The sequence below is a fragment of the Colletes latitarsis genome, chromosome 2, assembly GCF_051014445.1.
Source record: "Colletes latitarsis isolate SP2378_abdomen chromosome 2, iyColLati1, whole genome shotgun sequence".
Taxonomy (NCBI): domain Eukaryota; kingdom Metazoa; phylum Arthropoda; class Insecta; order Hymenoptera; family Colletidae; genus Colletes; species Colletes latitarsis.
Genome location: NC_135135.1, coordinates 27,692,385 through 27,708,999, shown reverse-complemented (window position 1 = coordinate 27,708,999; position 16,615 = coordinate 27,692,385). Strand labels below are relative to the sequence as shown.

General features: G+C 42.8%; 1 protein-coding gene across 11 annotated transcripts in view; it reads right to left on the bottom strand.

The window, feature by feature from the left end:
- The window catches only part of LOC143345790 (uncharacterized protein CG43867), a 166,867-nt gene extending 150,259 nt beyond the window's left edge, over window positions 1-16,608 (bottom strand). For 8 of the 11 annotated variants that reach the window (XM_076773229.1, XM_076773301.1, XM_076773263.1 and 5 more), the window contains exon 1: window positions 16,326-16,608. The gene's annotated coding sequence lies outside the window, so the exon portion shown is untranslated. Of the gene's footprint in view, window positions 1-825; window positions 842-11,984; window positions 12,006-15,935; window positions 16,252-16,325 lie in introns of those variants that run through there. The other 3 variants (XM_076773240.1, XM_076773248.1, XM_076773257.1) reach the window with 3 other exon arrangements.
- Window positions 16,609-16,615: the final 7 nt, after the last annotated feature.

Genomic DNA, 16,615 nt, shown 5'->3' with positions numbered 1-16,615 from the left:
ACGATTCCTTTATCATCGCTGCGTTGGAAAAGTAGGGTGAGAGATTGGAACGGGTCTTCCTTGGATCGGTCGAAAACCCCGATTTATAGTTAATGTCATAGCGATCGTTCTGACCAAAGGCAAAAGAGAAATGTGGGTCGAGCGACCTGGAAGTGTCGTTACAAGTAAAACTCTATCAGAATTTAAAGAAGACTTTGAATCAAGATGAAAACCTTGAGAGAGAGGGGTGGATAAAACTCGCTTTTTAGGTCGTTTGACTATCGTGATAATAGACGCAAAAGGGAATTCTGAACGTTGAGACACGAAGCTGTTGCGTTAGGATCGACAGCGTTTTTGTTGGTATTCTTTTGTCCCTACGGAGTTGGAAGTCTGATCGTTAGAAAGGCTGGAGGAGCTCTTGTTCGCTAAAGGGAATCGGGTTTGCGGTGCGAGACTTAATTCGGTGTATTCACGGTCGTGCCTCCAATCCATGAGTACCGAGGCCCCCGCTTACGTATGTTCGTTACGTGGCACCGCGGTATCGGGTTCGTGAATCGACTGGTTATCTTAAGCGAATAGATGCTGATTACGAGTTCTCACGCATCCCTAAACGGCAGAAGGCTCTCTTTCGTTGTTTGTTATTTGACTCGCGAGCCGGCTGATCCTATCGCTCGAGTGCCGTCTGCATGGTTATTTCGTGAACGATTCGCCGTCTGATTCCGAAACGACGAAAAAGTTCAAACTTCCCGTTATACCGTATTAATTTACTAATTAAAAACGTATTTATAACTTATCTCGAAACTTGGAAACAATATATGCTTGAGAAATAATTAAGATTTCGCTCACCACGGCGTTCAATGGCAACACCTCGCACGCACGCTTTGTGCACTCATGGGGAAGATGATCGTCGCACTAATCGGCTCAAAGAAAGATGCGCTAAATACTAAAATTGGTCACCTGCTCATGATTGACACGCGAGCGCATCGATCATATGCATCGATGCCTCGTGGTGGCCAAGTTCTCGGCCATCTTCCCAGTCTTGCTCTAACCGCGAATAAGTGTACCGTAACGAACTCTCTACATTCTATTCTCACTCTCATCCACGTTTCTCAACTAATGTGATATTGTCAAATCGTTTCAAGGGTACTTTCCATGTAATCTCAAAGTGTTTCAATTAATAAAGTGTCACTACCTCGTGTTGTACATATGTACTATCTCATTTCTCACAAACCCAACACCCAACGTAAAATAAATTTAATTTAAACTCGCGACGAATCGTAGGCCAATTATGATAATGGAACGGATCGGAAAAAGGACCGGAAGGGGCAAACGATGACGCACCGACGCCCGCGGTCGTTTTCCTAAGAGCCCGCGAAGTTTTTTCTGGGTGCAAGGGAACAGAGAAAATCTGCTTGCAGAGAAAACAGTAATTATACAAATTGGTGCCGCGCGGCCGGAAACCGAATCTTCGTCCAGAAATAACAGCGGGCCCTTTGTGTTTCGTCTCTTTATTTTCATCTTGTCGCGAGCGCGAAGCATGGTCTCTCGACCCGCGATAAAACTCGAGCCAACGAGGCAAACACCGCGAATCGTCACGGACAAAGATTTTTACGAAACTTTTTTGCACGTTGCAACAACCTAAAAACCACCGACACGCTTCGTGGACGTTCAATTATTTTATTCGATCCATGTTTGACTTACGATCCCGTGGAATTTATTTATAAAGTTTATCGTGGTACTAGAACAAAGACCGCGCTTCGAGTTTGGCGACGACAGCGAAATAAATCTTCCGTGGTACACAGAGTGTTCGGCCATCCCTGGGAAAAATTTTAATAGGGGATTCCAGAGGCCAAAATAAGACGAAAATCAAGAATACCAATTTGTCGATGGAGGCTTCGTTAAAAAGTTATTAAAGTTCCGTCCGTACTGAATTTTTTTCTCGAAAATGCGCAGGATTTCGGGGGTATGTCCAATCACAAAAAATGATTGTAATTGACCCCCGCAACTGAAAATAATTTTTCCAGAACGATTTGAAATTTTTTTTTTCCCTCGAACCTTCTCGAATTTTTTTCTAGAAAATGGTTAGGATTTCGAGGGTATGTCTAATGACCAAAAATGATTGTAATGGACCCCTGCAACCAAAAATAATTTTTCCAAAACGATTTGAAATTTTTTTTTTCATCGTAAAATTTCACACCTTCTCCAATTTTTTTCTCGAAAATGCGTAGGATTTCGAAGGTATGTCTATTTACCAAAAATGATTGTAATGGACCCTTGCAACCGAAAATAATTTTTCCAGAAAGATTTGAAATTTTTTTTTTCCCTCGAACCTTCTCGAATTTTTTTCTAGAAAATGGTTAGGATTTCGAGGGTATGTCTAATGACCAAATATGATTGTAATGGACCCCTGCAACCAAAAATAATTTTTCCAAAACGATTTGAAATTTTTTTTTTCATCGTAAAATTTCACACCTTCTCCAATTTTTTTCTCGAAAATGCGTAGGATTTCGAAGGTATGTCTATTTACCAAAAATGATTGTAATGGACCCTTGCAACCGAAAATAATTTTTCCAGAACGATTTGAAATTTTTTTTTTCCCTCGAACATTCTCGAATTTTTTTCTAGAAAATGGTTAGAATTTCGAGGGTATGTCTAATGACCAAAAATGATTGTAATGGACCTCTGCAACCAAAAATAATTTTTCCAAAACGATTTGAAATTTTTTTTTTCATCGTAAAATTTCACACCTTCTCCAATTTTTTTCTCGAAAATGCGTAGGATTTCGAGGGTATGTCTATTCACCAAAAATGATTGTAATGGACCCCCGCAACCGAAATTAATTTTTCCAGAACGATTTGAAATTTTTGAATTTAATTGTTAATAACTTTTTAACGAAGCCTCCATCAAGAAATTGGTATTCTTGATTTTCGTCTTATTTTGGCCTCTAGAATCCCCCATTAAAATTTTTCCCAGGGGATAGCCGAACACCCTGTATACCCACGGTAAACCTCCACGATTGCACGGTAAAAGAATCGCAGTAAACCTGTCCGGCGCTCCACTCGAACGGAAATATCTTTCCATTGGACACGAACTGTCCCGCGAGTTCAAGCCTCGATGAACAAACGTTACGCAACACGCTCGTAATCGATAACGATCCTCTCGATGCCAGAGGTTCGCTCGTGTTACGTCGTTACGGCAGCGTAACGCGTATTTTTATCTTCCACGATTGACCAGCCGCCCGCGAAGAAACACAACGATGGATTTCGCGTTTCCCGACCAGCCGAGGAATCGTCCAGTCGGCTTTACGCGCTCCCTTGCGCCCCGAACCACACAACAAATCCCTTTCGAAACGTCGCGAAAGCATCGAGGCTGAATCCAACGAAGAAATTGAAAATTCTTGGAAAATATTTATTATTTATATTTGATTACGTACGATTAAATCGTATTCAATCCACGCGGGACGCTCTCTTAAAATGTTTACAATTCAATTTTGATGAGGAATGCAGTGTCGCCACCTATGAGACCAATTCGAATGGGACTCTTCCGCGCGACGACTAGAACGTTCGCTGTACTCGATGACGTTGCATGCCTTTTTCATTTTCTAAAAGTTACCACTATGTAGTCTTAAAGTATTATTAAAGTAATAATAAACAAATGTTTTTATCAATTATTTTTCGCCGCTCTGAGGACCTACGATTCGTCAAAATTGAAAGGAAACGCGACGATCCTCCTATTCGAATAAAAATTCCCAACGTCGACTCCTGTCTACGGAAGATAAGAGCGATCAAATTTCGCATACTTCTGCCCCCGAGGTGTCACAGTTCGGTCGCGAGACCAATCGATCCGAGAAGCTCCAACGATCGTCGACGTTTTAATAAAGCGTCCATACGACGCTCGTATTCGGCGCTTTTTATTATTACCGCGCTGTAAATCCATCGAAGTCGATATATATCGACGTAGGTTGATTTTATGCGGATTCCCGTCCTCCCTCGATCTCTCCTCTCCTTTCAACCTGCCCCCTGTTCCCGAGTAACCGAAACTCTCTCGCGTAATATCGCCGGTTTTACGAGCAAGCGATATCTTTTTCCGTGCGGATACGGTGTACTTTTAGGATTGTCGTTTTCATGAAAGAAACGCGCACCTCTGGACGCCGAGCGCCGCGCCCCCTGGATACACGGGGGCAGAATATACGGCCGCAATAACGGCGAGTTCCGGCGTATAAATCTGAATACCTACTCGAAATACGTAAATCTCCCCGATCAGATTCGACCCGCGACCGTTACCCCGTGTTTCACGCTCCCACCCCCTCCACGAACATTAACCCCGGCGTCAACTTTCCGAATCTGGGCTACCCCACGAGTATCTGGGTCTGCCGACTCTTTCCTTCTTCCTGAGAACGAATTCCTCACTGCAGAAACGCGAGACGACGATTCTAGGACACCGCGATTCGATTTTGGCAACGTTAATCGTGAAAACACCAAAAGGGTGTGGAAATTTGGCGGTTCAAATGAGCAAAACTCGACTTCCTCTCAGTAGCACACATTTAATGAGCACGAGGTTTTGTTACGGACAAAAGACACACGGTACAATAGTAGTACGTCAGAAGAACTCTAGGTGGCGCAGAAACAAATGGCGCTTTATTTCTAACAAAGGGTGGCCCACAATCAGAAATGAATTTGTTACCTTATTTTGATTATCACGTTTTACTACTTCGTACACTAGTGGGACTTCTCGTTTATCGAATAAATAAATAATACTGAAATAAAATTGAAAAATAATCGCACATTTCTTTCGCAAAAACCGTCGACAAATTGACCGGACAGCGAAGGAATCAAAATTAAGCGAAAGAATATTTAAAGGCGACGTTCGCCGGCAGGAACACGGTTCGTCGATCGATCGCGGGACTTAATTCTTAATCGTAATAAAATTACGTATTCATAGAAGGACGGTTTGTTCTTTTTAGGTTAGTTTCACCCTCGTTCTGTCGCGGGTAGGCCTACGTGGAACGTTGCGTTCAGACCACATGTACCTACATAATGCCCGGTTCCTATATAGAGGCGGCAGCTAGTGGTCCCGCAGAGTCCATGAATAAATTTCGAATTAACTTTCGAACGGTTTTCGCGTTATACGAGGCGCGACGGAAGCCCTCTTCAATCTGGCCAGCTCCTCCGAGACGCAGTCGTTATAATGCGAAGGGTTCCATTCCGCGCGGAAGGATCCGAAGAAAAAAATCGTTCAAACATACGCGTCCCACAACAAACTTGCTACACGTTCTTTATAAATTTTCCAATGTTTCGAGTCTAAAGTTTTGTATCTGCGCTTCAAACCGATGTACACCTTACCCCAGTTTCTAAAATCACCTAGTACGATAAACATAATTCTCTGGTGTACGAGTTATGTAAACGCTTAATTTTCATAGACATTTAATCACGACTCGATCACGAACCGATTGAAACAAAGATGGCTAAAATGTTTCGTAAAAGCAATCGTGGCGATCGGATTTTATCCGACACTCGCGAACCGATGTAAATTACGTAAAAGGTTTTCTTTTGCAACGAGTAACGACAGCCATTTTCGAGCACTGTCCCTTCAGCCAACGTCGAAAATATCCCCGGGTGTCTCTCGGCCCGTGAAAAGTTAATTCGAACCGCCTCCGAATTAATCGAAACCAATTTACGGACGGGATCATCAATAACTCATCCTCCAAATTAACCGACCATTCTTCTCGGTGTACCACCATAAATCACGGGTATTCAAGCTCTATCTACCTTTAACAAGCCTCCGGCCGGCACCACAATTCTCCGATTCTTCTCGCATTAAAAGAGAGCCGCGCGGTCGTCTCGTGGAGCCGAGGCTCGACAATATCCAACGTCAACCGACGGGACTCGGCCGATTCCGCCTGGCGAAGTGTTCCTCCTCGAGCCACGATTCCCTTCCAGGGATCTTCGCAAAGAAGATGTTATCGCGTTTGTAGCGAAGAACGGCGCGGTGTTCTTCGTTTCCACGCAATTCCATCGGTCGCGGTAAAGCGTAATGCCGCTGGCGGAGCGGATTCCGCGCGGTTGCACGCGTAATTGCAGTTTCGTAAAAAAGAAACGACCGATACGTTGCTCGTTAACCGCAACTCACAGAAAACTATTTCGTTAAACCGAAAACAAAAATAACCGAATAATGATCCTTGAGACGAGCCCCAGGCGCGATTCCGCGAATTCGTGAGTCGAATGTTCCTATCTCTCCCAACTGGGGGGATCCCCCCTTGAAGCCAGCGAAGCGTGAAGACGTTTAAAAAAAACTCAGATGAGCTGAGCTGTCGGTAACGGTTTCTATACAATACAATGCTTTTTTTCTCATCTGCTCTCCTTTGCTCGATGTCCTTTTCTACGGCTGTCGCGACTCCGAGGCTCAACGTTATCTGCTGGTGTCGAATTTCGTCTTCGCTGAGTAGAAAAAAACGTAACGGTCAAACTCGGACCGTTGACGGTTCCCACGGTGCTTTTCCAAGAAACCAAAGTCTGCCAACGCGAAAAATACGTTTCACGATTCCTTCTCGTCTCTCGTCGAGAGATCACCTCGTCCCGAGCCACGATTTTCACCGGGTACGCATATCGACACCGGCTCCCTGATCCTCCACCGTCCTACCCCGACGTTTCTCCCCTTTTTTCCGCGAGTCAGCCTCGTCACATCCACCCCTCCCTTCTGTTATGTATTATTTATGGCCCGATAGATCCTCGCAGAACGAATCCGATTCTTTCCCGACTCCGACGGACGCCCGGTTCGTCGGGGTAATTTATTCGACACCCTGCATGCAAAGACGGGACGCGTAGCTTCTTCGAATTCTACGGTAGAAGAGCTCTACTTGTTCGATTACCGAGAACGGCCGCCTTTCGCGTCGTTTCTCTCCGCGTGGCCCGCGTAACACCCTCCTATAAATCTTTCTTTTAGATTCTATTCGTTGTTTGGCCCGCTGTTCGACCGTGAGTCGCGAAAGATGTCGAACTTATCGCGAACGCTGCCGGGACTATGAATTCGTGACTTCGCGGTACAGTAGCTACCTCTTGAATCCATGCTCGGTTGCGAGAAATACATTTTCTTTTACGACGTATGAAATAGCTCGACAACTTTCGAATTTTGACTATTAAAAAAAAAGTATATACAGGGTGTTCGGCCACCCCTGGGAAAACTTTTAAGGGGAGATTCTAGAGGCCAAAATAAGACGAAAATCAAGAATACCAATTTGTTGATGGTGGCTTCGTTAAGAAGTTATTAACGTTTGAAGTTCCGCCAATACTAAATTTTTTTCTCGAAAGTAGGTAAGATTTCGGGGGTATGTCTATTCACCAAAAATGATTATAATTGACCCCCGCAACCGAAAATAATTTTTCCAGAACGATTTGAAATTTTTTTTTTTTCGTCGAAAAATTTGTCCATCTTTCGGAATTTTTTTCTCGAAAGTGCGTAGGATTTCGGGGGTATGTCTATTAACCAAATATTATTATAATTGGTCCCTGCAATCAAAAATAATTTTTTTAAACGATTTGAAATTTTTTAATTTAATTGTTAATAACTTTTTAACGAAGCCTCCATCAACAAATTGATGTTCTTGATTTTCGTCTTATTTTGGCCTCTGTATATGCATGTACTTTTACAAGTTGAACCAGTGTTACTCAAAATGGATGACGTAATACTGACTCAGTTCATCAAAGTGTAAAATCGTTCAAAGTATATATTACTCGTAGCTTTTTCGTTATTTCAGAGTATCGATTTCCGACAAGTTTGTAAATCACTGTGAAGTTTTCTTACAAGAAGCAACGCGTTATACTGTCGTTAAATTACCATTTACATTACCATTAACGATTCGATTGCAGCGAACTCTAGCGGAATTATCATCGAACAGTGCAAACATGACGAGTCGTCAAAATTTTAATGACTACCCGCGCCGGGAACGCGACGAGACGATTTTTCAAAGACGAGGCTCTGGCGTCGCGCGAAGCCTGGCATTCCTTCCCAGTCAAAGATGTTTCTATTTCTCATTCTATGCGTCCTTCGTGTTGCTTCCCGTGCAATTTCACCGTGCCGTTCGATCGGCCGGCTGACCGGTCGTTCGCGTACACGCAGGAAAATAAAGGACGTCTCGCGTGGAGTCGCGTGCGAAGAAACTATCCCGCGGATACGTGACGCGAATACATCGGGGATGCTAATTGCGGGTAGAAAGGGCATGCACGGAACCTCCGTCGCGAAAATGCACGGGAAAATGTCGTACCCGTGTCCATGGGGACGAAACTTTTCAACGAAAAGGACGACCCGTCGCCGATGAACCCTTTTCGATCGACCGATGTAATTACAACTTTTCCTCGTTGCTCGTGGAACCGGCTAGGCAAAGGACAATGGCGGTGAACGTGAGATTCCGACGATCCTATTTCCGAAATGCGGTCGCGAGAAGAAAATAAAAAAATCTCGTTGGCAGTTTTGTAGTTTTAAACGAAACTAGGTGTTTTCGACTTCGTAGCATCGTAGACGATATCGAGAGGACATTGAAGGAAAAATTGCCACGATATTTGAAACAATTCGAAACGACACGAAGGCTGAGACGTCACCGATTCGACGGAGGCGTCGAGACTTCTCGAGCCTTTTCTTTCGCGTTGAACGATATATCCGGGGTCGCGGATAGTTTCGAAGCACCCGATCGCGTTCGAAAATGAGATCGTTCGGGAAGAAGCAATGTTCGCCAGATTGCGATCGTCGGGTCTCTTTTATGACGTCGAATCTGTCGGCGTGACCCCGATGTTTCGCCAATGGCCGAATATATCTAGTAATAATCGAACCGATATTGCGGGGAATAACGGAACGGGAATATCGTCCCGAGTAGCAATGTAAAACGCGAATACGTTCCCGCGGGCTCACGACTTTGGAAAAAGTCGTCGGAAACCACGAGAGTTTTACGAGGGGGCGAAGAAAAGGGGACCTCTATGGAAATCGTGTGAAGGGCGATAAAAATAGAAGAACGGAGCGAGAAGTTTAAAAGGAGAGACCAAGAGGGCGGGTCAAAGCGCGAGCAGGAGAATGGAAAGAGAAAGGAGTCTCGATCGAACGAATGAGAGAGCGAAGGTGAGTGAAAGTGAGCGAGCAAGAGTGAATGAATTATGGCAAATGAATTAAAACGAACGAATTAGCACTAGACAGATTCGAAGACCCAATAACGAATTAAGGAGACAGAAAAAATTACTCAATGTAAATAAATCGAAACAAACAAGATATACAGGGTGTTCTGCAACCTCTGGGAACAATTGTAGTGGGGGATTGTAGAGGCTTCGTTAAAAAGTTATTAACGTTTAAAGTTCCGTCCGTACTGAATTTTTTTCTCGAAAATGCGCAAAATTTCGTGGGTATGTCTATTCACCAAAAGTGATTGTAATAGACCCCCGCAACCGAAAATAATTTTTTTAGAACGATTTGAAAAATTTTTTTTTCGTCGAAAAACTTCAGCACCTACCCGATTTTTTTTCTCGAAAGTGGTTAGGATTTCGAGGGTATGTGTAATGACCAAAAATGATTGTAATTGATCCCCGCAACCGAAAATAATTTTTCCAAAACGATTTGAAATGTTTGAATTTAATTGTTAATAACTTTTTAACGAAGCCTCCATCAACAAATTGGTATTCTTGATTTTCGTCTTATTTTGGCCTCTAGAATCCCCTATTAAAATTTTTCCAAGGTATGGCCGAACACCCTGTATAGTATAAAACAGAATAATGTTCTTCCTAAAAATACTTTCTAAACAACTGTCTGTCGTAAAAAGAAGAAACTTTTTAATTAATAATTTAGATGTACCGTTAGCGTGCTAGCTAAAAGTTTTATCAACAGGATATGCAGAGATTTGCTTCACATAATACGACGGATGTGTGACAGGAATAAAAGAGAGCCAAATTGGATGAAATTCAAGAGTGATTATTTTGTATGTTAGAAATTTAAATCGGTCACGGGAAAGAAACGTAGAGACCCTGACACCGCAATTATTCGTATCTATTTTTCAAATGGACATGGGCCAGGTCAAGACCGAGACACTAGACGGCCACGTCACCGATGACTCGAAATTGTTTCGCTTGTTAAAGCGATATGTCGCCGACGACAAACTCGCTTATCGGGATTCCAAAATTGGCAAGGACGCGACAAGACTTCGGCCCGTCCTTGGCACGCACGAAACTCGAACAAGACCGTGAGTCACAATGGAGGACCCGGTAATGTTTACTTCCGAGCTGCACGATCGTTAATAAATCGCTTTCGAAAACTTTGACGCGTTGCACAGTGGCTAATTTCATAGATCTAGCGGGGCAAATGAAAACATTAATGTTATCGAAACAGTCCCAAATCCTATAAATTTATTTCATATACAGGGTGTTCGACCACCACTGGACAAAACTTTAATGGGAGATTCTACAGGCCAAGAACCTCTCTTGTGTGTGGTTACATCTTGTCCATCTTTCGGAAAGTTTATAACAAAAATTTATAATTTTTAAAGTCAAGGTTCCTCATTATCGTAAGTTCAACGAAAATAGAAACCGACCGGACAGAATTCTACCGCCAAATTAAACGATGCGAACAGCTAGAGCGTAATTGTAGCAACCTTAATGCCCCCACTGACTTTCCTTCCTGCAATTTGAATCACGAACGGATGCGCAAAACTCTAACAAGCTCGGAATCGAATCAAGCCAAGTTAAATAATAAGAACAATTACAGAATTGAACACCGTAATCTCGCCATCGAACTAAGCGCCGTTAAGGGTCATTAATAACCATTAGGAAAGCACTTGAGCATTTCCGGTGCAGGTGAAGGAGGATAGTAATAATTTGAAACCATTAGACTACGTAAGTCGATTAAACAATGACGCGGAACAACGTACGCGGCGTTTCGTTACGAAGATCTAACTCTTTTGGGCACGTTGGGATTAATAGTGTACCACCTTTTCGATGGACCGTAATGCATGCTGGGACATTTTCAATCCCACCTCGAAATATTACAATGGCTGCATGCGCATAGGTTTATATGTATATCGTCTTATTTACGTAAAACAGTTGGTAATATCTTCAACAGATGTTACAAATGTATTCACTTGTGTTGGCAACATTCGACATGCCGATACAGGTTCATTAATTGTTGCAAGCGGAAGGTTTACTGCGACAAATTTAATTAAAGTATTACTATTTTTTTATATTTTTACATTATGTGATACCTTTATTAATAAAAATATACCAATTTTGTTTAATATAAAACGCAGTAAAATTTCTATGTAAGATGGGTCTATTTCATTATATGAAATCCTATGCCGCGAAGAGTTGAGAGTACCGGAGGCTAGGATATCGAGTATCGGATTCTCCGTGGAAATTAACTGCGCCAGAAAAGACGAACGTCTTGCAACGTAGTCGCGACGCTAAGATTTTGAAGAATCTCTATCGATCTCGGGGGCTCCGCCGACCGAAAATTTCCTTCCCATTCCCCCGCTGGCGGGATCGAATTTCAATGCGCCGTCCGACCTAGCCTCGAGGCAAAATCCGGACTAGGATTTCTTATATTCACGTCGTGAATCATCCCTTGGAATTTGAACACGTGTCCCAAGATGTATGTCACGTATGCGGCTGCCCGTGCACCGAACGATTCGATTCGTCTATGGAAGCTCGGTGTAATGAACGCGGACGCTTTTTGCTATTTTCCCATACACATCATTGCGCGAGAACAATGGCGGAATTTCCGCAGCGAAGTTTGGTTAGAAAAAAGAACGTTACCACTGGGGAGTTATCTCGAACGAACTATCAAAAACTACTTAATAAGCTTACGACCAGCATAGAACGTCGCGTTATAGCAGTAGTTATTAACAAAGTCCAACAAATACGTTCTCGCGATACATTTAAAATCTTTTCGCTCGAAACTCTCTGCTAACCTACACATGTATTCCTATTCGACAAAAGTACCTACGAGAGTGGTGAATAATTTATTAAAAAAGAGATCCTCACCTCGGGAGGTTAGATGGCACTGCTCTCCAAGGAATACAGATTCTCTGCGAAGCGCAGCCGTAACGATATTTTGGGTCCAGTCAACCGCCATGCACAATCGCGTAAAAAAAAGAAGAAAAGGGAGAAAGAAACAGCTTCGAACATAGACTCACTGTGTTCTCTGAAGTAGAGAAGGTTCAATGACCAGAGATAAAACGCGCACCAGCGTACCGTCGTAAAATCGGAAACCAGCCTGGCGTAGTTCGAAAGTCGACCGGAAGGCGGAAAGCGAACACGAAGTTTCGAGGCTGGATATGGTAGTACGATTATAAACGCCCATCGACCATGGGAAATTAACGCGTTGGATTGCCGCCGAATCGAAACTGACAACGAAACGTCCCGTAACGGACTACCGTCGTGCGCGTCCTCGGATGCGCGTGCGACGAAACCCGAGTTTCTCGTGAGATCGCGTTGCATAGGCTCACGAAAAACGCGGGAAACACTGATTACCAACCGTCCAAGTTATCCTCGCCGATCGAACAAACAGAAACTAACGAGTTTTAACCTTTTAAAAACATTAGTCAAAGGAAACACAGAATATAAACTTTCTCGATCTTGTAAATAACTGCGTAGAATGTTGTGAAACGAATACTGAAGTCAGGGTTAGGTTAGAGTTGTATCAAGGCGGGGGCAGAAGGGGCACGTATCTTTTGGGTGTCATATTATGAGAGCGACAACTAAATTGACTATAACTGTATATGTATATTTGCTAAAACGGAAGATATTCACATTTTCTTTTTCAAATCTACCACTCAAATATTTTTTATCTATTGAACAAGAACGTAATCTCGTCTTTAATATATTGTGAAAATTGCACATAACAAATTATTGCATAATTATCTTGGGTGCGAAAATACCTCGGCACAGCCCTAATCGAGATGCTGGTTACAGTAAATAAAGTTCTAATTAAATTATTTAGCAAACCACGGTTTACGGTTTGAAAATCCAAAAGCGGTCGTTCGAGTATTGGATCGGTATTCCTTTCGTTGTGGAACGTCAAAGTCGAGAGACAATTATTTCGTTTAACAAACGCATGCACTTGTGACGCAACGATCGAAACTGAATACAAGGCGTGATTTATGTAAATCGTCGCGTCCCGCGTAATTCGACATTTTTTTTTGCTTTCCGGTTTTTATCGGATTCAAGCTGTAGTTACAGTCAATTATAGTCGTCAAACATTGTTTTGTTACAATGTAATGGACCCCGCTCACGGAGCGCGCCCGTAGGCGAGTACACGGGTTGCATTTTGCATAAATTACGTATATAGTTGTGTCTGGTTCGCGTGGTCGCTCGACGTTATTGTCAAAATAATGCGAGAGCAGGTTGCCGCTGCGGGCTTGATAAAGCAAATAGACCCGTGACACGTGAGTTGTATATTCGACCTTTTCATGGACTAAACGGACAATTGTTCCTCGCGATCACGGAATTAAAATGAAAAACGGAACAAAAAACGCGGGAAGACTTCGTGTACTTCCGAAGTTAAAACGAAAATAACCAGCACGGCGGTAACACATGTCGCGATAAGAGAAATGAAAATAAACTGAAAACGGAAAATATATTACAGTAAATAACGAAGGCTTGTCCGTCAGTTCCACGAACCATATAACAATGTTCAAATATTACTGGACGAGTTCTGGCCTCTCAGTAAATAACCCTTTATTTTTCGGTAACTATGCGTGGTCGTTGAGTTTTGCAACGGATAAAGTACTTAACACGTTCACCTAATCCTAAATCCTAAAACTGTTTACGAGACCGAAACTTCGATTTTGGATAATTGTAAGCTATACAGGGTGTTCGACCACCCCTGGGAAAAATTTTAATGGGGGATTCTAGAGGCCAAAATAAGACGAAAATCAAGAATACTAATTTGTTGATGGAGGCTTCGTTAAAAAGTTAACAATTAAATTCAAAAATTTCAAATCGTTCTGGAAAAATTATTTTTGGTTGTGAGGGTCAATTACAATCATTTTTGGTCATTAGACATACCTCCGAAATCCTAGCCACTTTCTAGAAAAAAATTCGAGGTGTGAAATTTTTCGATGGAAAAAAAAAATTTCAAAACGTTCTAAAAAAATTATTTTCGGTTGCGGGGGTCAATTACAATCATTTTTGGTGAATAGACATACCCCCGAAATCCTACGTATTTTCGAGAAAAAAATTCAGTACCGGTGAAACTTTAAACGTTAATAACTTTTTAACAAAGCCTCCATCAAGAAATTGATATTCTTGATTTTCGTCTTATTTTGGCCTCTAGAATCCCCCATTAAAATTTTTCCCAGGGATGGCCGAGCATCCTGTATAACTTAAAACCTGTCGTAGTACTTACTTTCGTAACTAAAATTTACGAAGCTTATTCATTCAAATTTATTTTTGTTTACATTTCAACTTGAGAATTAATTGTTTTAGGTCCGTGGTTAAAAGTTCTGTCACCCATATATCGATGACATGGCAGTTGAAGTGTTAAAAGTTGGTAGCACTGATAAATGTATTCATTCTAACATGTAACACGCGTGTATGCAGGATGTCTCGCATGAACTGTTACGAACTAAAATAAAAGAAGGTTCGTATAACTAGTCGAGTAAGAGCGAATCAGTTGATGCGAGTTAAACTGAGTTATTATCACCTTCAATTTGAAAATAGTTTCTAACGTTTTATACGGTGTACCTAGTTTTTTAATGGCAGTTTGTCCCAGTCGAGTTCACTATTCACGATTTAAAACACACTAAATTATAGGTTACAATTTTCCGTTCGAATTACACGTATCTCGTGCGTTGAATTTTCCAAAATTAATGGTTGCTATGAAAAGAACGGAACCCGTAATTGAACCCTATCCGTTGACAAGAAGCGACGTGTTCGTTTCTATGGAAACGCTTCGAGTGCATTCCGCAGAAAGAGTTAATACGCGTAATTTTGTCGGAAGCGAAACGTATACGTCTAGCGAAACAGTCGGGGGAAAACAAAGACCAAAAAAAAAAAGAAAAAAAAACGAACGCGAAGGAAGAATGCAAATGGTACGCCGTACCAAATGTGCCGTCGTTTCTCTTATCGTCATTTATTAAAAGCGCCCGGTAAGCGGAACAATGCAAATGGTCTCGTTATGACATGCTCTCTTCCTACGTAATCTCCGTGGACACAGTTTGAAAAACGAACGTCGCGCTGAACGACTCGAAAGCGTTGTTCTACGAAAAAGCACCAGGAATATCTTCCTTTTACGAGCACCGTCGACTGTGAACCGTGAAACTGGAATCGCAACGAGAATCTCCGATCGTCGAACTTCGAAATTTCATACGCATGGAAACGTAATTTCCGGCACGAAATTACACGTCGATACTTTTCTTTCTTCGGATATTACGGTAGGGATCGACGGCTGAAATTCGATCGCGTTAGCGAATCGTTGCTCGGTCTATAAAAATCAATGTTCGCGACGAGTGTCGTAAACGGTAAAAAATTACGTTGTAATTGTTTGAAAAAAACAGTCACGGATTGCTAATTTTCGTGTCCACGAGGCGAAGCAACCGAACGAACGCGGACCGTCGTATCAGACACGGGCAGGATGTAACGGGTCGTCAACTTGACATTGAGAAATTCGAACGATTACGAAAAAGAATTCCGTCGTATCGGGACAAGGGGTATCGGACTACTTTTATGGTAATTTAAAACGAGTTTGAGCACGACGGAAAAATATGTCGTGGCGCGTTTACTACTGGTGTGCCTAAGGCGTGGACAAAAGATGAATTTGAGACCGATGACCTTTCTCCTCGTGGAGAAAGACAGAACGAGAGTGAAGAAGAAGAAGAAGGAAGACGACCGTAGAGGAAGAGACAGGTCAAGAAAGATCATTCGAGAAGGCTCCGTTAGTTGATCAAGCGCGAAGGCTATTTAACATTCCGTGTTTGGAAAGGACGCACTTACTTTAGGAATCGCAGATGTTCAACGGACTGGCAGTGCTAGTTTTCAAACTTGTTCTCGGCTGCTCTCGCTTGATCTTTCCGTTTCACGCTCCTTCTCTGGTTCTCCGCCTCTCCTTTCTCTACCGTGTGTCTTTTTTTGCGTGAAAACCTACCCGAGAAAGGCTGTCGAGTACCGCTTCGACGTTAACGGCGAAGGGTTCGTCCGTAGGACCCGTCCCACGGCAGAAATATTTTAATCGAGGGATGACAGCTTGCACAACAAGTAGGTCATAAGCGGCACAGTACACGCAAGAAACGACAGGATCCCACGTGAACGATTTAACGGTTCGATCCGATGGCGAAACGACGTTTCTGAAACGCGATCACGCGTGTTTACGTCGGCGGAACTCACCTCAGCTCGACGGGGACTGCGGTAACGGCTCGTAACGATTTGAAACGAGCGCACTGAGTCCACTCCATGCCTGGTACACGCACGACCACAGTCTTCTCCGCTACTTTTCCCGTCGATTTTAATCTGCCCGAACACTCGTGGACATGCTGGCTCTTGTTGAACGCGAATAAAGATCGTCGGCGCACACTAATACTCGACGGTCACGACGCAGAGGCGCGAAAAACGCGAAAATCCGACGGATCCGCGGTATAATGTCACGAAATACGTACCGAGTCGGCGAACGTCGAGCC